Source organism: Eptatretus burgeri, chromosome 7, assembly GCF_056783735.1.
Source record: "Eptatretus burgeri isolate ZD-2024b chromosome 7, Ebu_testis_v1, whole genome shotgun sequence".
Lineage (NCBI taxonomy): Eukaryota > Metazoa > Chordata > Myxini > Myxiniformes > Myxinidae > Eptatretus > Eptatretus burgeri.
Window position 1 is genome coordinate 55,222,384 of NC_140967.1, and position 7,388 is coordinate 55,229,771.

Here is a 7,388-nt window from a genome sequence, read left to right on the forward strand (position 1 = left end):
GGAAGTGAGTGAGGGAGAGGAGAGGGAGAGAGAAAGGGGAGAGGAGGAGGGGGACAAGGGAGAGAAAGAGGGGGAAGAGAGAAAGATTGAGAGGGAGGAGAGAGAGGAGGGAGAGAGAGAGGAGGGGGAGAGAGAGGGGGGAGAGAGTGAGAGAGAAGGGGTGGGGGGGGAGAGAGAGAGAGAGAGAGAGAGAGAGAGAGAGAGAGAGAGAGAGAGAGAGAGAGAGAGAGAGAGAGAGAGAGAGAGAGAGAGAGAGAGAGAGAGAGAGAGAGAGAGAGAGAGAGAGACAGAGAGACAGAGACAGAGACAGAGACAGAAAGACAGAGAGAGATTCAGAAAGACAGGGACGGATAGAGAGAGCGACAGAGACAGAAAGACAGAGACAGAGACAGAGACAGAGACAGAGACAGAGACAGAGACAGAGACAGAGACAGAAAGACAGAGACAGAAAGACAGAGACAGAACGAATGAGAACTGAGAGTAAGATAGAGTTGTTCTTTGGTTGGGAACTGCAATACAGGAGTAGTTGAATCTCTCATTCCGAGATTGAGTGCCCTCTTTCCGGAGAAGTGCTCATTCATCATTAAGTTGACGAATTACCAGGTTACAAGCCGACTGGATGACCATGTACTGAATCAGAATTAGTGTTTAAAATTGCTCTGAATTGTGTGCTTTGTAAAAGGTTTTTTTCAGATGCATTTAAAACTGTAATGCAATTTCATTCAAGGCTATCCCATGAAGTCCCTGTGCTCTCTGCACCAAACCTTCTGCCAAAACATAAGTTTGTGTAAAAGAAATGAAAAACACTCCAATTAACTCAATCTTTATAATTTTGGCCATTTCATTAGCAAGCAAACAATTATTAATGTAAGTGCAATTGGCTCTTGAGAAAAGGCGGAAGGCTGAATAAATGAAACTTATTTTTCGGTACAATTATGCAAAACGTATTCCCAAAGAAAGTATAACATTGATGCACTGCAACAGTAAAAGAGATGCAATGCAGGACGTATGAATGTCTCTTCAGACTGTGCCAATGAATGGAAGTTGAAAATGAAAGCAGAAATCATGGGATTAGGTATACACTTACAAATTTAATCCTCCAGAAATCTCTCACATTAAGCCACAAAGATTGTAAGTCTCAAGCTGCATGACCAGAATGTATTAGATGTTGCAACAGAACACCTGTGAATTGCAACGTAAACTTTATAAAGCCAAAAAAGAAACAGAATGGTTTGAGTTGCAGTGCAGGCCATTATAGTTTGTTATCTGCACAGCAGGGTTAACCCCAGCAAGCGAGGAGGGATAACATAGCCGCATGATTTAACGAGACAATTCGATTAGCCTCGGCTATTGTGCTGGGAATGAGCTCTGCTTGATGAGACACCCCCAACTGAGGCTATTCTGCAAAGCACATAAATAACGGTCGTGCTTCTTTTGTCTATACCTTTTTGTCTTTACTTGCTTACCATACTATACCAAAGTATCTATCTCCTCCTCTCTTCTCTCTGTCTCTTTCCCTGATTCGATGACCTTCAGACACAACTAATGTTATGAGCTTGCTGTTCAGGGAGGTTCTGGGATTGAAGGGTTAAAACCCCAATGATGGACAGTTCTTAGCTGATCCGGATGGCCAATCAATAAGTTGAGGGTACTCTTCAGAGATCTACTGTTTGTCTTTCTCTTTCATTTTAAATGACTACATTTTTGAAAAATATGATGGTTACCTGTCATTGTTGATCAGGTCCAGTCATTATTGGTTCCTTTGTTGCTTTAACCTTTGTTGGACTCATCAGAATTTGTGTGGCTTACAGAGCTGTAATTCTCCAAACCCTTGTCACGGAGACTTAAGGTCCATGTGGGAAATCTACCTTAGCTTGCTCACCGCATCATAATGCCATTGCCTTGAATGCAATTAATGTGTAAGCTCTTCACTCAGCCTTAGAAATTGCAGAAAATAAACACCAGGTGCAATAACTAAAATGTCTTCAGCAATGCAGCATGATACACCAAAAAGAGGCAGCAGAGAAAAAGGGAGATGGCTAAAACTATCTTGCAGGTATAAATGTGACAGAAGCCTTTTTTTTGCAATGCTCACTTGATCTCTGAGACCATTGAACTCGGTTTTTTGTATGAATTCTATTTGTAATTTCTCTGGGGTCGTGTAAATATGGAATATGTATAAAAATGATGGTGTTTCCATTCCCATACAATTTCAATTCCATTGCCATTCTTAACAGGGAAGCCCTCCTAATCTCATTTGTCATACTTCCTTCTAAACATCTACAGTCTTCCTTTATCATTTTTTCTCAATTTTGCTTTATTAATTAACCCCCATTCGTCTTATTTGGTATGACAGTCTCGATGAGGGAACATTCAAAAAGTTAAACGAATGAGATACTCACAATACTCCAAGACATGACAAAAACGTAGAACAGGGACATTAGGTGCATTGGGCTGCCAACGTGGTTTCATTGGCTCGGGAGCGCAATCCTGGATAGGTCGCCATTCCGAAGCAGGATATATATCCCCCAAAAAGATAGTACTTTAGAAAAAGACCACATCTGAAAAAAAATAGGAAGCTCGAGACTAATTTAAAATCAATTGGGAGTAGCAGGTGCGGTCCCTATTGCACACTGCCAACATCATGCTGCACTTGGAAGTTGTAATATCAGGGCTTGTAAATAAACTGGAGGCAACATTTCATGAGCAGTTGTATGGACCACATTGGAGCCAGACTATATATGGGCTTTGAAGACAAACTCAAATCGTATCTGCAGCACGCTCATATACCGACTTCAGTGCACGCTCAGAGCCAAGAGTGCACATTTACATATTGACTATGGTGCAGACTTACACGCGACCTGCACTCTGTCTCACAATGAGCTGTTTCACATGCGGAACTCAGCTTTCTGGCTGCTGGGCCTCATTCTCTTTCGCTCATCGTTCTAAACAGTCCTCATTCTCTTAAACTCCAAGAGCTCTTCAACCTTAATCCTGATTTCATGATTCAGTCCTTCACTTCCCTTCAGCAGTTAATTCTTTTTCTGCTCTTCAATCTGTTCAAACTCTCATTCCTTTCAAGCTTCTAGTGCACAAGTCCCTCATTCTTCTGAGGATCCTTATTCCATCCGATGCTTCTTTAACAATTCAAACAATCCTCGTTTTTCTCAGCATTCGCATCATCCACAGCCTTTCCTTCTCCTCCAACCCAATTGCTATATAATTCCAAATCCGTTTTCATCAGTTGACTCATTCTCCTCATTATAATTTGCTCTGCGTGTTTCTCTGCTCAACTCGTCCATCACTGGTTCTCATTGAAATCTTCTCGATCTCCTCGGCCGTTCATTACCCGCAAAGGGTCTGAAAAACTACCGGTCCCATACCTTCGTGGCCAGATCAATGGAAGGTGTGAGTGGGTTTACGGACAAATGGTTAATAGGCTAATACAATGAACCAAAATGCAATGCAAAGGTCAACCAGTAAATCTTACCCAAGAGAAGCTCATGGCACCAAGTGCGCGCTGCTCCAGGCGCGTCCCATCGGAGCGTGGCGCCCAAAGGTGTGCGCAGAGAAGGGCTAGCGTGACCACGGGTGGATTGACAGATATTGTCTTCTGTTTTTCCCCGTGTATGTATCTCCTCTCAATTTGCCAACCTATGAGCACCCCCTCCACCCGTCTTCAAGCCATTGCGGAACACCTTATGACAATTCAATAGACACTGTGCTCTGTTTCTCTCTGGGTATCTATATATCTGTCTTGTCCCAAGTAGAGCTGCTCTTCCCACGCTGCGTTCTCTCACTCTCCGTCCTCGGCGCAACAGCCCGCGTGCGAGAGAGGCGAAGGGGAGGGAGAGATAGGGAAGGGTTGGGGATTGGCACGAGTCGGTGTAGCAAAGGAGAGATTGGGGCAGAGGAGGGGGAGGGGAGGGTGAGGGTGGAGGAAGGAGGTGGAAGAGGAGGAGGCTTACTGTTTACGAAAAGAGAAACATTCCTTGAACGTGCTCTAGTGTTGTCTGATGCACTGAGAACATGAGAAGAGAGTGCAGAGAGGACTTTATATCGTGAACCGGTTGTGCGCATGGCTCGTGCAGGTTCTCTGGACATCCAGCTGGGACACCAACGACGTACGGGTGCGAAATCAAAGAGGGGCTTTTGCTCGATCACATGATCATCATTTGTAAATCACTCATTCTCAGTTCGTCGATTTTTTTATTTATTGTGCATTTTCGTGGCTCGCTCTTCAAGCATTCTTACGCGCTGTTCTCTCACTCATTGTCTATATGTCGACTTTTATTCTCTCCGTTTATACGTCAACAAAACAGGGCTGGTGCCGCTGCTATTTTGGCTCATTTTCCTCCTTTTTCGTCTGCTCGGCTTTGTCACCAGCGCCTCATTGCATGCCGAGTGACCGAACGCTCAGATTTCCAATTGGGGACAGACTACGGACATTCAGAAGCACTATACATTCCAGTAGAGGGCAGCGTGGGCTGGAAGGAATATATATATATATATATATATATATATATATATATATATATATATATATATATATATATATATATATATATATATATATATATATATATATATATATATATATATATATATACAGATATATATATATATATATATACAGATATATATATATATATACAGATATATATATATATATACAGATATATATATATATATACAGATATATATATATATATATATATATATATATATATATATATATATATATATATATATATATATATATACAGATATATATATATACAGATATATATATATATATATATATATATATATATATATATATATATATATATATATATATATATATATATATATATATATATATATATATATATATATATATATATATATATATATATATATATATATATATATATATATATATATATATACACAGATATACCGAGCATAGTGGCGTGCACCTGTAATCTGGCTACTCGGAGGCTTGGGTTGGAGGATCGCTTGAGGACGGGAGCTCTGCGCTGGGCCGCACGATGTGAGGGTGTAGGGCAGCCCGGAATCATGGCGAAACCCAATCCTTATCCCTGTGTCGCAAGAGACGACCAGGGTTGCGTCAGGAAGGGCATCCGGCGTAAAACCTGTGCCAAATCAGTCTGCAGATCATAACGGATGATCCGCTGTGGCGACCCCTAACGGGAGCAGCCGAAAGACGAACAACATATATATATATATATATATATATATATATATATATATATATATATATATATATATATATATAACAATTTAACCTGAAAATGGGTAGTCCCAGTATGTATGCAAAATTTGGTGAAGATTGGCCCAGACGTATGGAATTGTACATAAATCAAAGAAAAGGCCACACACACACACACACACACACATATATATATATATATATATATATATATATATATATATATATATATATATATATATATATATATATATATATATATATATATATATATACATATGTATGGATGGTTGACCATCCATACATATGTATATATATATAAATGTACATATGTATATATATAAAAAAGGACAAAGTATTGTCATGGTGAGATTTTCTCAGTAATGATATTGTATTGTGAATAATTGTAATGCTCTGAGTCAGTGAGGTCGGAGGTTCGAAACATCAACTTCTAAATATGCTTCCGTGCTGCTGCTTCCTTGCTTAATGGAAGCTTCATGGAATCTCATAGCAAGTGGTCAAATAAACAATGTTAATACCTGTTTGTAGATGCACAATTCGACAGCCAGATGCCCTTCCTGACACCAACCGGTACGTGCTGCTTCCTTGCTTCATGCTCATCATAAAAAAAAACATCGAGCACGGATAAACAACCATAAGTTAGTAGTAATAGCAAAGGCTTTGATGGGCCTAATGGCCTCCTCCTGTGTCGAAGTTCCTTGTAAGGGAACTCATATTATTAACTTCGAGCCTCAGCATGACTTGAACACCATAATCACGTTCGTAGAAGCATTATGACTGTATCATTACGACAAAACACCCGCTAAATTATTAAAAGCACTCAACCTTAACACCGGCAATGATCTCATAGCAAGTGGTCAAATAAACAATGTTAATACCTGTTTGTAGATGCACAAGTTTGCGCCATCACAAAATTGCTGGAAGTGCAGAGTAGAAAATGTTAAAGCACAACCAATTATTGCTCTTTTGGGAGGGGTGGAGGTGACAGGAGGGCAGAAGATGTTCAATGTTTCAGCTACAGAGTGGCCTTCATCATGGACGAATACACAGCACGTGTGCCAAGATCATAGATTCCCTGTTGGAGGGGTGGAGAAACTTTGACCTGCAATAGACCGCAATCAATGATTGGTTGCCTGGGTCTCATGGTCTAAATCACATGCGACAAGGAATTTATAATCAGAAATAAATTGTCCAACTCGTCCAAATGAGCTATATACACGACTTAACTTATAGACCTCATCATCTGAATATTACACTCACAAGCTCTACCCACACCCTCACCCCATGGCCGCCTTGGGAAGATACTTAAGACTTGGCACACGTTGCCTATATAATCGTGGTTGAAGGCAACTCGATAGTTGAAACATTGGATCTGAGCCTTGCTTGCTGACAGCAATGCTTCAGTAGTGCCTTCATTTTTTTTTTATGCACAGGGGGTAATGGATCAACAGACAAAATGTGGCAAAAAGGGTAAAAAGTGGGACAACAAATGTACGCACCACAGCACAAGGAGAGAAATTGCAAAAGTGTGGGAACAGAATGTCAGTGAGTGCAGTCATTCTCAGTGGTGGAAATGGGAGAGATCATGAGGTGCCAGTGGACAGGAGGCTTGGAATTCCACAGGGAAAACCTTGAGATAATGGACTCAGGAACACAGATCTTCGGGTGAGAAAATAGGTGTATGAAAGAATGCAGGTGAGCAAGTGAGTTTGCACTTGCAGAGGTGGACAATGAAATGGCTTCTGGAAGAACAAGCGGGACTTACAAGGGCAGGGGGGTAGACAGAGAGGGAAGAGGGCAGGAAGAGCAAGACCAGAAAGAGAGCCAGTTAAAAAAAATTAAAATAATTTAAAAACACTGCAAGGTGACAAATCTGTCAGTGTGAGAAAGAATCAGACCCTGAAACCCAGCCTCCTGACATGAGATTCCAATGACACAGGAGGCCCTTGATACAGGAGCAAGAGGGGCAATATTGGATGCAGAAGTGACAGTCCATAGTGGGAAACATACACCATGAAACTGGGTGAACAAATGTACTGGAAGGTTTTCCTGCCAGTCCTTATGAAGGGAGAAAATTATAACATGGGGCCTTTCTTCAATTAAAAAAACACATGTTCCAGGTAAATGACCAGGTGTTCATTTTCTCCAGGTG

General features: G+C 40.8%; 1 protein-coding gene across 4 annotated transcripts in view; it reads right to left on the reverse strand.

The window, feature by feature from the left end:
* LOC147023294 (SLIT and NTRK-like protein 2) overlaps nucleotides 1–5,771 on the reverse strand; it is a 133,341-nt gene extending 127,570 nt beyond the window's left edge. The window contains exon 1 of one of the 4 annotated variants that reach the window (XM_085888544.1): nucleotides 3,491–3,883. The gene's annotated coding sequence lies outside the window, so the exon portion shown is untranslated. Of the gene's footprint in view, nucleotides 1–3,490; nucleotides 3,884–5,754 lie in introns of those variants that run through there. The other 3 variants (XM_085888543.1, XM_085888542.1, XM_085888541.1) reach the window with 3 other exon arrangements.
* Between the last annotated feature and the right edge of the window lie 1,617 nt (nucleotides 5,772–7,388).